This window comes from Petaurus breviceps, unplaced genomic scaffold (assembly GCF_028583685.1).
Source record: "Petaurus breviceps papuanus isolate PSGF00001 unplaced genomic scaffold, PetGlider_PUasm1.0 90919, whole genome shotgun sequence".
Lineage (NCBI taxonomy): Eukaryota > Metazoa > Chordata > Mammalia > Diprotodontia > Petauridae > Petaurus > Petaurus breviceps.
The window spans coordinates 46,326,829-46,343,977 of record NW_027187378.1 but is presented as its reverse complement, the minus strand read 5'-3'; positions in this window follow the sequence as shown (position 1 = coordinate 46,343,977).

Below are 17,149 nucleotides of genomic sequence, written 5' to 3'. Positions count from 1 at the left end.
TCTATCTATCTATCTATCTATCTATCTATCTATCTATCTATCTATCTGTAAACTAGATTTATGGATTCCTGAAATCGATCCCTAGAACCCCCTAAATGGTCTGTGGATCCAGGAAAAGAACCCTGACATGAATAAATCATAGAACTCAAAGATACCACAAAAGCCATCTAATCTAAATTCCTTATTTTACAGAGGAGGAAATTGAGGTCAAGAGGAGTTCAATAACTTCCCCAAGGTTAACCATATAGTAACAGAGTTGGGATATGAACCTAGCTCTTCTGACCCTAGAATCGGTGCTTTTTCCCTCTACTCTACCATGCTGTTTGTTGAAATGAATTATATTGAATCAAAATCTGCCTTCCTGGAACTTCTACCTACTGGTCCTTCTTCCCCACAGGGATGCCATAAACAATGTCATGAGCTGTAGCATCCCTGTGTGAGTCAAGCAGGGAGAGCAGAGCTCATTAGAATAGCAACAGGTTCTGTTTACACATAATATATCAAGAAGAAAGAGAGGAAGCACAAGAAAATGCCAAGAAAGGGAGATGGGATTTAAATAGGAACTTTTGATAGAGCTTGCCAGAGAGTGGCAGTGGTTCTTTAACAACATGAGTAGGAAGCTTAAAAATTGATTAGCCCCAGGCTGATCTGAACAGAGCAGTTTTGCCACACAGGTTGACAGAAGAGTTCCCTTCAGCCAGAGTAGACTTTATCTGGCATAGTTTCCAAAGGAGATTAATTTTCCAAAAGTGTCATTTAAAGGGAAGAAATGCATTTTGGTTTGTTTCACAGAAGATATCTTTGCTTAATGAATCAATCATAGCCTCAGCTACCACATGTGTTTTATCATCAGCTTCCAGGGAACCTATTTTTTCTTCTTTCCCTTTTGGCATTTGCTCATATCGTGACTGTTTCATGCACATTTTTTTGAAAACTTTACCCAACAAGCTTTAATAATGTTCATTGCTCCTGCTCAAAGGAATCAGTGAATGTGTGGAATTCATGAAGTTATCCCTGAGTATCTCCAGGGGAAAATAACCCTAAGCAGTTCATCATTTACAGTCATTATACACATGCTTCATAGTGGAGCTTATAAGGATTTCATGCACTAATGCTCTCTAGTATAACCAAAGTTTAGGGTCCCAATAGGATACTGCCTGTGTTACTTGTTATCTTGCTCACTTTGGGTCAGTCACTTCCCTTTTGTGGATCCCACTTTTCTTATTACATAAGGTGATTATGTATAGGGAATTTCAGGTCTTTTCTAGCTTAAAATTCTATGATTTTAAAACATCAGGTGTGTTCTATCCCCTGTCCCCAAAGTATTTGGGATGGCAGATTGGTCTCAATTTTTTTTTTTAAGTTCCTCCATGGACTCGACTTTGTTACTGTATTACTGGGCAAAGATATCCATAGAAAAATATCTTCAATAATTAGTTCTATAATTCATTGGATCATATTGTAGAACACAAAGTGTGGCCTACCCATCAAGTTCCCACTAAAATGGCATGTTTGTTTAGGAATTCAGAACACCTAGGTTTTACTTCCTGTTGTGCCCCCTGCTTATCTCTGTGACCTTGTACAATCAATCAAAAAGTATTTATTAAGCACCCACTTATGTTTCAGACATGAAGTTAGGTGCTGTTTTGGGGATGCTACTTTACTGTGTAAAACAATCTTACCTTGCAAAGATTCTTTTTCTCATTCTGAGCTCATTCTGAGCTGCTTAACCTCTCTGGGATACAGGTTCGTCACCTGTAAAATGAGGGATTTGGACTAGGTGAAATCTAAGCTCCTATTTAGATTTAAACCTATAATCTTATTTTCTTCTTTTCAGTGCATTATGGAGTGAACTCTTCAATATCCAACTCCTGGCTACAAGCTTCATCAAGCCAAAGGAACCCTTAACCCACCCAGTGGGAGCTGACATCTGGCAACTTTGATCGTGTTAGTATCCTATTACTCTATCTCCACAGCACAGATGTAGGTTAGGCATCTCTGAATCAAGAGCTATTCATCAGTCCTTGGAGAATATTTATTGTTATGCTGGCTGTCAGAGTAATTAGCCCATCTTTAGAAGCCACTCTACCAAAGCTCAGAGTTGCTCATTTGTAATGGAGAGTCAGGCTCATCATCACCATTCAGATGCATATTAGACCTTCAAAGAGTACTTTGCTATTTTGATTTTTTTTATGAGTTAAGATAAAATATTCTATCTCATTCCCCTTCCCAAACCCCTCCCCTGGAAGACAAAGCATGCTCTTGTCCAGAAGCAGAGAGAGGTCTGTATTCTGTGGAGTCTTCAATAACGGCCTTGGTAATGCTGAAGAGCAGCCAAGCATGAAGTACACTATAATAAGGTCACTAAAGTTGTAAATTACTCAGTTTTCATGCTTATATATCTCTCATGGCAGGATGAGAGAGTTTCACTTCATTAAATGTGAGAAGTTGCAACTCAAGCTAAATATCTGAAGAAATATTAAATGTCCAACATATGCAATTGTGTCATAGGAACCTACCAACTTGAAGGACATAACCTAATTTTTTAAACTCATTACCTCAACAGGTTTCCTTCTTTTTTTTCTTCTTCACTGCCTGCCATTACCTTCCCTTTCCTCAGTGTCCTCTCCTTTCCCTTTCCTCTAGCTCAGGATTTCTTAAATTTTTTGTGTGTCATGGACCCATTTTGTAATCTGCTGAAGAATTCTACAGGCTTCTCAGAATATTTTTTTTCTTAAGTGCAAAATAAGATCAAATATATGAATTATAAAGAAAATCTATTATTTTAAAATAAGGGTGTCTGAGTGTGTGTGTGTGTGTGTGTGTGTGTGTGTAAACAAATGTATGGACCCCTGGTTTTAAGAACCTCTGATTTTGCTGAAGAATCTTATAAGTTTTTAGTATCAAATTCTTCCTCTTTCACAGTAACCTTTTCTGAGTGCATTTAATCCATTTTTAATGATTTGATTATAGTAATTTGGCAAAAAAAAGAGAGAGTTACAGTTAATGCAGTAATAGTTTGAAAGGTATAAAAAAGAGAAGCAGTAATAAGGGTCTTTTGAAGGAATATAGAATTTTGAAGGAGAAAGAAATGGTTTTGGGCCAAAGTGTAATTTGTCATATTGGCTAATGTGAGAACAGGGGATACTTGATAGCTGCTCTCATAGGTCCCCTCTTTTAATAGCATTTGCTAATGGGTTCTTTTAGAAAAAAAAGATAATGCATCTCTTTATTGGTATTTAATAATGATCTTGGATTCCCAAAAATCCATAGACATACTGGGTTGAAAATCTCCACTTGTCATCTTGCCCATCTGTTGTACTCAAGCCAGAAGGATGCCCTCAAGCATATTATCTAGGAGTTTTCCCTGCTTCAAAGATTTTAAAAGATATTTTATTTTTCTCCTATTATATGTAAGATTTTTTTAACATTTATTTTTCTTTACTTTTCCCCTAATTTTACTGGGAAGACTTCTAGCTTTTGTCTATTACTGATAATGATTGCTAATGGTTTTAGATAGATACTATTTATCATTTTAAGGAAAATTTCATCTATTACTATGCATTCTAGTGTTTTGATAGGAATAAATACTGTATTTTGTCAGAAGCTTTTTCTACATCTACTGAGATAATTACATGATTGTTTTTTGTTAATGAGATGGTAAATTAAACTGATAGTTTTCCTAATGGTTAACTAGCCCTGCATTCCTATTATAAATTCCACCTGGTCATATTTCATAATTTTTTTAGTATATTGCTGTAATCTACTTGATAGCATTTTATTTTTAATATTTCTGTCAATATTAATTAGGGAAATTGGACTATGGTTTTCTTTCTCTGCTTTTGCTCTTCCTGGTGTATGTATTAGCACAATATTTGTGTCACAAAAGGAATTTGGTAGGACTACTTTGCCTATTTAAAAATATTTTTAATATGACGGTTGAAATAATTGTTCTTTAAATGTTTGGTAGAATTCACTTGTGAATCAATCTGGTCCTATGCTTTTCTCTTAGGGAACTCTTTGATGGCCTGTTAAATTTATTTTTATCAGATAGGGCTAGTTAAGTATTCTATTTCCTCTTCTGTGAGGGTTGGGAATTCATATTTTTGTAAATTTTTATGAAATTCATGTAGATTGTTAAATTTATGGCATATAATTGGGCAAAATAGCTCCTAGTAATTGCTTTAATCTCTTCATTGTTTGTGATTTAACTGTTTTTATTTTTGACATTGTGATTTGCTTTTCTTTTTAAAAATCAAGTTAACCAGTGGTTTATCTCTTTTATTATTATTTTTTTTTTGGTCATTTTGGAGGGCAGAAGACAGGGTAATTGGAGTTATTAGTAAGTATCAAGTGTCTGAGGTCAGATTTGAACTCAGGTCCGCCTGACTCCAGGTTTGGTACTCTATTCACTGTGCCACCTAACTGCCCTTTTATAATTATTTTTTCAATTTAAAAATCTGTTCATATTTTTATCTATTCAATGGTTTTCTTACTTTTAATTTTATTGATCCCTCTTTTGAGTTTTGGAATTTGCAGTGTGTTGTTTAATATTTTTTTCTTTTTTCTAGTTTTTTTAGTTGTATGTTCAATTCATTGATTTGCTTTTTCTCTATTTTTATTGATGTCCTTAGATATATATTTTTTCCTCTAAGTACCACTTTTGCAGCATCCTATAATTTTTATTTTGTCTTATTGTAGTCATTTTAAATGAAATTATTATTATTATTAATTTTGTTATTTGATCTACTCATCCTTTAGGGTTAGAATATTTAGTTTCTAATTAGTTTAAAAAAATTGTCTTTTATGCAGGGGGGAAAGCAGGGCAGTTGGGGTTAAGTGACTTGCCCAAGGTCACACAGCTAGTAAGTGTTAAGTGTCTGAGGTCAGATTTGGACTCAGGTCCCGCTGACTCCAGGGCTGATGCTCTCTTCACTGGGCCACCTAGTTGCCCTTCTATTTAATTTTTAATCTATGTTTCCAGGGCTCTTTATTGAATGCAATGTTATGCATTATGATCTGAAAAGGATGCATTTAATATTTCTGCTTTTCTTAATTTGTTTTTGAGGTTCTTATGGAAAAGCATATTATTCTCAGTGGCACATGGAAGATTTTGAGTACATGGCAATGTACTGAGAATAATATGCATTTCATTTGGAAAAATATTATTTAAGTATTCTGATCCTTCAGTGCAGAAGCTGCTAAATTTTGTGTTATTCTGACTATGTCTTCTTGATATTTGAATTTTTTCTTTCTGGATACTTGCAATATTTTTCAATTGACCTGGACCCTCCAGAAATTGGCTATAAAATTTCTAGGAGTTTTCATTTTTGGACCTCTCTCAAGAGGTGATCATCAGTTCTTTCATTTTCAATTTTACCATCTGGTTCTATGATATCAGTTTTCCTTGGTAACTTCTTGAAACATGATGTTTAGGTACTTTTTTTTCCTTTATCCTCAATTTCAGGAAGTCCAGTAATTCTTAAATTATCTTTCCTGGATCTATTTTCCAGTTTGATTGTTTTTTCATTGAGATATTTCATATTTTTATTCTTTCCATTGTTTTATTGTTTCTTGATGTCTTATTTTTAGCTTCTATTTGGCTAATTATAATTTTTAGAGAAATTTTCTTCAGCGAGATTTTACACCTCTTTTTCATTCTGGGAACCAAGATGGTGGAATAAAAAGTAAGTTGCTCCCATGTTTCCTTATTGATCTCTGAAAGCACAGAAAACATCATGAAGGAAAAACCCTGGAATAGCTGAGCCAGCAGAAAGATGGGATGCAACACTTTTATAGTTCAGGAAGTTTGGGGATTAACAGGAAAGTCTCTTCTTGCTCTGGAGGAAGGGGGGTAGTACAGGATGGGAGGTGTGCCAGCAAGCCAGTGGCAGGCCCTACCTCAGTAAACCAAGGAGAGATCCTGGGCCCTAGGGTGGTGGAGTCAGCAATTGTCACCACTAGGACCCTCAAATGCTTCAGCACAGGCAGGGGAACCTGTAGATAGGAGCTTGGAAAGCCGCCACATTTGCCAGTGTTCTCTAGCTGTCAAATCTCCTGGTGCTTCAGCACAACTCCAGGATACACAGCTCCAGGCTGGCAGACATCTTCTAGCAGCCAAACATTTGAGTGCAAAGAAGCCTGAGTGAGTAGGAGCCTGCTAGAAACCAGACTCCCCAACCCCAATCTGAGATCTCCAGTGTTGCTGACCCCAGTTCAGCACCAGGTAAGCTCCCAGACTCCTATAGCCTCCAACTGTTGGCACGTGAGGCCCCAGCACACCAAGACAGTTACCAGGTCCCAGGCTTCTAGCACAAGAAGCTTGAGTTGGTGCCCCCTGCACTCCAGCAGGAAAGTTCAACTTTAAAAAGCCAGGAAATAGGCAAACACCATTAGCAAAAAGCACAAATGAAAAATTATAGTAAATTTTTACTATGGGGACGAGGAAGATTGAGACAAAAATTCAGAAGAGGACAAAACTGTCAATATACCCACATCTGAAATCACAAAGGGGAATATGAACTTGTCTCAAGCCCAAAAAGCCTTCTTGGAAAAGTTTAAGAAGGATTTAAAAAGTCAGATAAGAGAGGTAGAAGAAAAAAATGGGAAAAGAGAAAAGAGGTATGTAAGAGAGAGGGTCAATAACTTGGTAAAGGAAGGACAAAAATTGACTAAGGAAAACAAATCATTAAAAAATAAAATTGGTCAAATTGGGGGGAAAAAGTACACTGAAGAAAACAAGTCCTTTAAAAATATAACTGCCCAAATGGAAAAAAATGTACACTGAAGGAAACAAATCCCTAAAAAGTAGAATTGACCAAATGGAAAAGGAGATACAAAATCTAATAAAAGAAAATGATTTGTTAAAAATTAGAACTGGACGAATGGAAGCTTATGACTCTATGAGATATCAAGAATTAAACAAGTAGAAACAAAGGAATGAAAAAATAGAAGAAAATATAAAATATCTCATTGGTAAAACAACTAACCTGGAAAATACATCCAGGAAAGACATTTTAATAAATTATTTTTTTTACATGAAAGCTATGATGAAAAAAAGAGCCTGAACAGCATCTTTCAGGAAATCATCAAAGAAAACTACCACAAGGTCCTAGAACCAGAAGATAAAATATTGATTGAAAGAATCCACCAATTCCAAATTGAAACTGCCAAGGAATATTGTAACCAGAGTCCAAAATTACCAGGCCAAAGAGAAAATACTGAAAGCAGCCAGAAAGAAACAATTTAAATATCATGAACATCCGTAGTCATCCACAGTCAGGATTACACAGGACCTTGCACAGCTTCTACAATAAAAGATCAGAGGACATGGAATGCAATATTCTGTAAGGAATGGAGTTTGGATTACAACCCAAAATTTGCTACCCAACATAATTTTTCAGGGAAGGAGATGGATATTTAATGACATATGGAACTTCCAAACCTTCCTGATGAAAAGACAAGAGCTCCTCAGAAAATTTGATCTTCAAAAACATGACTCAAGAGAGGCATAAAAAGGTAAACAGGAAAGAAAGCAACAACAACAACATATTAATAAAAGCAAACTGTTTATATCCCTACAAGGGAAATTACATTTGTAATTCTTGAGAACCGTATTGTCGTTATAACATTCAAAAGGGGTATACATAGACAGAGGGAGTGGGAATAAGTTGATTTTGATGTGATGATAAAAGACCTCATTAAGTGGTGAAAAGGAATTATATGGGAAGGAGAGAAAAGGAGGAGGCATACAAGGGCAAATTGCCTCATGAAAATGCATAAAAATCTATTACAATAGAGGAAAAGAAGGGAGGGAGATGAGCATTATTTGAACCCTGCTCTCATCAGATTTGGCTGAAAGAAAGAATAACAATAAATTAGGTACATAAATCTGACTTCCCCATAGGAAATAGGAGGGAAAAGAGGAAGAAAAGGGAAGGGGCTCATGGAAGGGAGGACAAACTGACACAGTGGGGGAAAAATCAAAACTCTAATGAGGATGGAAAAGGAGAAAGGAGAGAGAAAAGCATAAGCTGGGGGAAAATAGGATGGAGAGAAAGAAATAGATAACAATCATAACTGTGGATGTGAAAGGGATAAACTCTCCCATAAAATAGAATCACCTAGTAGAATGGATTAAAAAAACAAAACAATCCTATTACAATATATTTTTTACAAGAAACACATTTGAACCAGAGGGATACACACAGAATAAAAGTAAAATACTGGAGCAGAATATATTATTCTTTATCTCAAGTAAAAATAAAAAGCCGAGGGTAGCAATCCTGATCTCAGACAAATTAAAAGCCAAAGTAGATCTAATTAAAAGCTGCTAAAAGGTATCATAGACAATGAAATAAGGTCATTACTAAAGATATACACACCACATGGTATAGCATCCAGATTCTTAGAGGAGATGTTAAGGGAGTCACAGGAAGGAAGAGATAACAAACCTATACTAGTGGGGGACCTCAGCCTTTTCCTCTCAGAACTAGATAAATCTAACCACAAAATAAACAAGGAGATAGTTAAGGAGATTAATAGAATTTTACAAAAGTTAGATGTGGTAGATCTGTGGAGAAAATTGAGTGGGGATAGAAAGGAATACACCTTTTTATCTGTGGTACATGGAACCTCCACAAAAAAGTGACCAAGGGCGCAAAAACTTCACAATCTAATGCAGAAAGGCAAGACTATTAAATGTATTCTTTTTAGATCATGATGTAATAAAAATTACATGTAATAAAGGACTATGGAAGACAGATGAAAATTTACTTGGAAATTAAATAATCAAATCCTAAAGAATGAGTGGGTCAAACAACAAATAGAAATAATCGATAACTTCATTCAAGAGAATGACAATAATGAGACAACATACCAAAACTTATGGGATGCAGCAAAAGCAGTTTCATATTTCTAAATGCTTACATGAATAAAATCGAGAAAGAATAGATCAATGAATTGGGCATACAAATAAAAAAGATAGAAAAAGGACAAATTTAAAACCTTCAATTTGGCCCTGGAGTCAGGAGGACCTGAGTTCAAATCCAGCATCAGACACTTAAAACACTTACTAGCCATGTGACGTTGGGCAAGTCACTTAACCCCAATTGCTCTCTAAAAAAAATCTCCAATTAAATACCAAATTAGAAATTCTGAGAACCAAAGAAGAGATTAATAAAATTAAAATTGAGAAAAATATTGAACAAAAATAAGAGCTAGATTTATGAAAAAATAAACTTTTGGTTAATTTGATTAAAAAAAGAAAGAAAAGCAAATTACCAGCATAAAAAATGAAGTGGGTGAATTCACCACCAATGAAGAGGAAATCAAAACAATAATTAGGACTTATTTGGCCCAACTGTATAACAACAAATTTGGCAATATTATTAAAATTGATGGATATTTACAAAAAAAACATATATTTTCCAGATTAATGGAAGAGGATAAATAATGCTCAAATAACCACATTTCAGAAAAAAAAATTAAATAAGCCATCAATGAATTCTGTAAGGAAGAAGAACTCCAGGGTCACATGGAATCACAAGAGAATTCTATCAAACATTTAAAGAACGATTAATTCTGATACTATAAAAACTCTTTGGGAAAACAGGTGAAGAAGGAGTCCTACCAAATTCTTTTCATGATATAAATATGGTGCTGATACCATTGGAAAGAGTCAAAACATAGAAATAAAAAACCATTTTCCCTAAAGAATGTAGATACAAATATATATATATATATACAAAATTAGCAAAGATATTACAGCATCTTAATTCTAGGCTAATACATTATGACTGGGTAGGATTTGCACAAGGAATGCAGGGATGATTCAATATGAGGAAAACTATCAGCATAATTAGCCATGTCAACAATAACACTAACAGAAATCATATGATTATCTCAATAGATTCAGAAAAAACATTTGACAAAATACAATACTCATTCCTATTGAGAACACTACTACAGAGTGTAGGAATAATTGGAATCTTCCTTAAAATGATAGGGAGCATTTATCTAAAACCATCAGGAAGCATTAATGGGTCTAAACTAGAAGCATTTCCAATAAAATTGGAAGTGAAACTAGGTTGTCCATTATCACCACCGTTATTCAGTGTTGTACTAGAAATGTTAGCTGAGAGAATAAAAGAGAAGAAAAAGAAATAGAAGAAATCAGAATCTGAAAAGAATAATAAAGCTATCACTGGTTGCATATGATATAGTGGTATACTTAGAAAATCCTAGGGAAATCAAGCAAAAAATTACTTGAAAAATAAACAAATTTAGCAAAGTTGCGGGATGCAAAATAAATGCACATAAATCATCAACATTTCTATATTTTATAAATTTCAATATCTCCATTACTAACAAAGCCCAATAGAAAGAGATAGAAAGAGAAATTCCATTTGAAATTACTGTAGATATTATAAAATATTTGGAAGTCTACCTACCAAAACAAACCCAGGAACTATATGAACACAGTTACAAAACACTTCACACAAATAAAATCAGGTATAAATCATTGGAAAAATATTAGTTTCTCATGGGTAGGCTGAGCTAATATGATAAAAATGCTAATTTTACCTAAATTAAGTTATTTAGTGCGACACCAATCAAACTACCAAAACATATTTTATAGAGCTAGAGAAAACAATGACAAAATTCTTCTGGAAGAACAAAGGAATTAATGAAAAGAAATGAAAAGGAAGGTGGCTTAGTCATACCAGATTTTAAATTGTATTATAAAGCAACAATCATCAAAAATACTTGTTACTGGTTTAAAAAAAGAATGGTGAATCAGTGGAATAGGTTAGGTGCAGAAGACACAATAACCAATTACTATAGTAATCGACTATTTTATAAAACCAAAGACTCCAACTTCTGGTCTAAGAACTTACCATTTTTTTACAAAAACTTCTGGGAAAACTGGAAAATAGTATGACAGAAACTTGGCATAGACCAATATCTTACACTCTATACCAAGACACAATCAAAATTAGTACGTTATTTAGATATAAAGATTGATACTATAAGCAAACTAGGAAAGCAAGGAATGCTTTATGTCTGATCTATGAAGAAGTAATGAATTTATGACCAAATAAGAGATAGAGAATGTTATGAAGTGCAAAATGGATGATTTGGATTAAATTGAACAGTTTTGCACATACATACCCAATGCAAACAAGATTAGAAGGGAAACAGAAAGCTTGGAAACAATTTTTTTTTATAACCAGTGCTTCTGATAAAGGCATCATTTATAAAATATGTAGAGAACTAACTTGAATTTATAAGACTAAAAGTCATTCCCCAATTTAGATGTGGTCAAAGGCTATGAACAAGAAGTTTTCAGAGGAAAAAATTAAAGCAATATATGGTCATATGAAAAAATGCTCTAAATCACTATTGATTAGAGAAATGGAAATCAAAACAACACTTAGGTACCATATCACACCTGAAAGGTTTGCTGACATGACAAAACAGGAAGATTATAAATGTGGAAAAAATTGGAACACTAATGCATTGTTGGTGGAGTTGTGAACTGATCCAACCATTCTGAAGTGCAATTGGAACTATGCCCAAAGGGTTATAAAACTGTGCACCTTTTGACCCACCAATGTCACTTCTAGGGCTGTATCCCAAAGATATAACACAGATGGGAAAAGCCCCACATGTACAGAAATATTCATGGGAACACTTTTTGTGGTGGCAAAGAATTGGAAAATGAGGTGATGTCCATCATTTGGGAATGGCTGAAAAGTTGTGGTGTATGAATGTAATGGAATACTATTTTGCTATAAGAAATGATGAGCAGGCAGACTTAAAAAAATCTGGAAAGACTTATATGAACTGATGCTGAGCGAAATGAACAGAATCAGGAAATCATGGTATACAGTAACAACCACATTATGCACTGACTGACTTTGATAGTCTTAGCCCTTCTCAGCAATGCAAGGGTTTAAGACAATTCTAAAAGACCCATGGTGGAAAATGCTATCCACATGCAGAGAAAGAACTTTGGAGTCTGAATGCAGATGGAAGCATACAATTTCCTCTCTCTTCTTTTGTTTTGTCTTGTTTATTCTTTCTCATGGTTCCTCCCATTAGTTTTAATTCTTCTTTACATCATGGCTAGTGTTGAAATATGTTTAATACGAATGTGTAAGTCAGAGCCTATATCAGACTGCATGCCATCACTTCAAATTATTGAAGTGAATCTCAAAAACTGAAAAAAAATTATTTAAAAGAAGAAACCTCTTTTTCTACTTGGTCCTAGTTTTACTTTTTAAGAAGTTTTTTTTTTCTTTGAATTTTTGTACCCTTTTTCCCATTTCACTAAATCTACTTTTTAAAGGATTCTTTTCTTCAGTGGATTTTTATGTCTGTTTTACCATTTGGACCATTCTTTTAAAAAAAGATATTATTTTCTTTGATATTTCTCGTACCTTCTTTAACAAGCTGTTGACTCTTTTTTCATGATTTTCTTATATCATTCTAAATTCTTTCCCCAATCTTTCCTCTACCTTTTTAAACTTAATTTTTAAAATCTTTTTTTGAGCTCTACCAGGAAATCTTTTTCTTTGGCTTGAGACCACATTTTCCTTGGAGGTTTTGAATGTAGCTGTTTTGACATTGTTTTCTTCTTCTGGGCTTGTTTGTTTGTTTTATTCTTCCCTGTCACTATGGTAAATTTCTATCGTCTTTTTTGTTATTGTAAGTATTTGTTAATTTTCCCAGACTGTTCCTTGACTTTTACTTTTATTTAAAAGTTGGACTCTGCTCCCATAGTGGAGGGGGCACTAACCTAAGCTTTTTGTGCTGCTTTTTTTTAGAGCTAGCTCTTGCAGTCTGTAAATTAAAAAAAAAATTATTCCAAGGTTTTAGGAGATCTAAAGATCTAAGGAGAGTTTTGGTCACTGCTTTTCTGCCCTTTGCTCTGGTCTATGAGTGACTACATTATTCTTTTCCACCTTGGTATTAAAATCAGGGTCTCTACTTTTCCCAGCGTACCTTTTTGCCCTAGGACTTGTAATGGCATATGGGAAATTTAACAGAGTTCTGCTCCTAATGCCAGCCAAGGGTCCTTTCTATTCTCCTTCTGACCATTTGTCTGGAGCAGTGCTTCTTAAAATTTGGTTTGTGACTTCATATGGGGATGCATATATAAATGTGGTGGTTGTAAAAAATTAGGCAATAGTAAAAGGTTTCTGAACACACACTGACCAAAAATTAATTCTAAATCAAATGTTGTTTTTCTGGCAGTACTTGCCCATGTTGCTTTTGTGACTTCACTGCAGTCTTGGTCATGAACAAACAATATGTGTACTTGGCACCGCACATGCCATCACCCCTCATAATTCCAATATACACTGCCAGAAATACCTTGGCTCATATTTGAGACTATTGTCTTTAATAAATGATAAAATTATACATATACCAAAGAATTATTTTAAAACAAATATGTCTATGATTTATTATCAGTAAATGTTTGATTTTTATACCTATTTTATATACTTACATACCCAGGGCCAAGTAAAAATTCTCGTTTGTGGTCTTGAGTTAGAAAAAGTTTTAAGACACACTGGTCTGAACCCCTTACCATTAATAAGGTGAGAGCTCTGAAAGCTGCTTTACTTGCTTCCATGGCCTGCTCCTGGCTTAATAGGATAAAGCCTGTGTCTTCTGAGATGGACTGCACTGCACTTTCAGCCCAGTGAACAAGACTTTCCTTCCAACTTTCTAAGTTGTCTTGGACTGGAAAATTGTTTTGCCCTAGCTTTTTCTTGGTTCTGTCACTACAGAATTAATTTTGAGGCATTATTTTAGCAGTTTGTAGAAGAATATTGGAGAACTCAGTTGAGTCCCTCTCTTTACTCTGCTATGTTGGCTCCACCCTTGCTTTGAAGAATTTTAAAGGGAAAATTCTAATGCCCTCCTGCTAAACTCTTCAATACCCCTCTACCCACTCTCGATGATTTTCTCTCTGCTCCAAATACTCAGTGTTTCCAGTTTACATCTTACTTATCTAGGAAAGTAGATATTGTATAAAGCACCCAAGACCTGAACTTTGTCTCCTCATTAAAACTTACCTTCTATTTTATGTCCCCTATTTTGTGTCTGCTATTAGTTAACTGTTTTACATAATGGATCTTATTAGATCTGTTAAACATTTATTAAGTTAACAAGTCTTTATTATGTGCTTATTGTGTGCTAGTGGAGGGGGTGTTGGTGTATGATTTTTGTTTGCAGATGATTTTACACTCAATGCAGCCTCTGAAGCTGAGATGAAACAAGGTATGAATCAGTTCTTTGCTGCTTGTGTTTATTTTGACCTAACCATTAACACGAAGAAAACACAGGTGCTCAATCAGCCACCAACACACCACATCCATATGTGAAACCATTGGTAATAATAAATGGCGAGGGGCATCCAGGTAGCACAGCGAGTAAGAGCAGCGGCTCCAGTGTCGAGATGACCTGGGGATCGAATCCCGGGCTCAGATATTTAGCACCCACCCAGAAACACCTGGCCGTGTAACCTTGAGCAAGTTACTTAACCCTGATTGCTTAGGGACAGCCAGGTGGCTCAGCGAGTAAGAGCACCGGCTCCAGTGTTGGGATGACCCAGGGATCAAATCTGGGCTCAGATACTCAGCACCACACCCAGAAATAACTGGCCATGTAACCTTGAGCAAGTTACTTAACCCTGATTGTTTTAAAAATAATAATAATAATAATAAATGGAGAACTTTTGAATTCTGTGGATAAGTTACCTTGGCAATATAATTTCTAGGGATGTACACATTGATAATGAGGTTGACATGTACATTGCTAGAGCTAGCTCAGTGTTTGGGAGGCTCTAAAGGAAAGTGTGGGAGAGAAGAGGTATTAAACTAACTAGCAAAATGAAGATCTACAGAGCCATTGGGCTGACCTCATTGTTGTATGCCTGTGAAACCTGCACAGTCTACCAGCACCATAAGGAAACTGAATCACTTCCATTTGAATTGTCTTAGGAAGATTCTGAAGATCAGTTGGCAAGATAAGATAGCAGACACTGAGGTCCTTTCTTGAACTAAATTTCCAAGCATTCCAACTGTACTGTAGAGAACACAATTCTGATTGGCTGGTCATGTTTGAATGCCATACATATGCTTGTCCAAAAAACTATTTTATGGAGAAGTTACACGAGGCAAGTGCTTAGATGGTGGTCAGAAAAGTGATACAAGGACATTCTTAAAGTCTCTCTTAAACACTTTGGAATTGATTGTGGGACATGGGAGACACTAGCACAGGACTGCTCCGCATGGCATGCCCTCATCAGAGAACATGCTATGCTCTGTGAGCAAAGCAGAATTGAAGTAGCTCAAAAGAAACACAAAATGCACAAAGTAACAGAATCCATCCTAAATATTCAGATAGGCTTTTTGTGCCCAATCTATGGTAGAGTAATCCAAGCTCATATTGATCTGATCAGACACAGTTGGAGACACTAAACTTGATTCTAACATAGTGTTGTCATTTTGGTCTTCTTTGAGAACAAAGGGCAGCAACCATTGTGTGCTATGCATTGTGCTAATTGCTGAGGATATGAATACAACCAGAAAGACAATTGCGGCCCTTAATGAGTTTATATGATTGCTTTAAAATATAACAAATAAAATAAATCTGAAAAGTTGGTGGGGAGACTGTTAGGGTGAAGATGAAGGGATGCAGCATGGAAGACTATGGATAAAGTCTGAGACAGTCTAGAGTGCCATGTAATGATTAATGAAGATAAAGATTACCTGTGCATCCTCCTTAAAATGAAAGTTTTGAGAGAAACTAGATAGAGGAAGAGCCCACTGTGGTATAGGGTACTCCATTATAAGAAGTTTAGGTATTCAGTGAAATTAAGTGATTAAAAGGTGTTTTGCATATGATTAAGAAAGGTCAAAAGGAGATTTAGGGGTGTATTCTACATAGGGTTGAAGATATGACTGGTCTGGACATCTTTCTTAATACTTGTTATAGGATTAAGAGTTGAAAATTGTGAACGCATTAGTTTGTATTTTCCTCTTTGACAGTACTCTAAATCTAAGGAATGAAATTCAAATAGTGGAATTTTAGACACTTTCTTACTGTGGAAAAATTTTGAGACATGATGTCCTTATAAGCATACTCCATGAAGAGAAGAAGAAACTAACATCATAAAAAATAGATAATGAAGAGATACAAGTTTATCTTTAAACGATTTCCCTACATAACCATTGCCAATTATGTTTAAATACAGGAGAAGAGCCTTATTTCCCCCCTTTTAGCCATGAAGATGTCAATTTCTTCCCTACAATGACCCCTAGACTCTTTCTGAAGTTACTTTTTGAGTTGATACTTCTATGGTGTCATGCTTAGTAAGTCATCATGAGTAGAATACATCCAGTATGTGGCTTGTTTATATTCATTTATTTTTTTGCACGTGGACCTAGGAAAACCTTGTTTCATAAATTCATGCATTTATTCAACATTTATTGATCACTTTAAGGTGCCCAATGGAGGATGCAAAATTGAAGTCACAGTCTCTGCAATTAAGGGCTCTCTCCAATTCATCTTTCATAACATTGACTGCATAGTCTTCCTATAGCTCAACTCTAATCATGAAAATTCTCTAGCAGTGGACAGACAGAACAATAGATTTGGAATGAAAAGTTAAAATCACAACTCTATTGCCAGCTGTACAACCTTTGGAAAGTTCCTTGGATTTATTTGTAAAATGGTTGGTGAGGTGGTATATGAGGAACCTTAGGACTCTAAATCAGAAGAGTCTGTGATTATACTTAAACTTTTCAACTAAAAATTATAAACTCCTCTCCCATCTTGTCTAACATTTCTTTCTCCTAGTCCTCCTATCTTGCTGCTTTTTCTCAGTCTCTTTTACTGAATGGTCATTATCTACCATTAAATATTTCCCAAGGATCTGACTTCAATTCTTTTCTCTCCTCTACTAATACTTTCTCTCTTGGTGATTTAATCTGCTTATATATATATATATAATTTATTTCTCTGTCTCTATCTATCTATCTATCTATCTATCTATCTATCTATCTATCTATCTATCTATCTATCTAATCTATCTATCTATCTATCTATCTATCTATCTATCTATCTATCTATC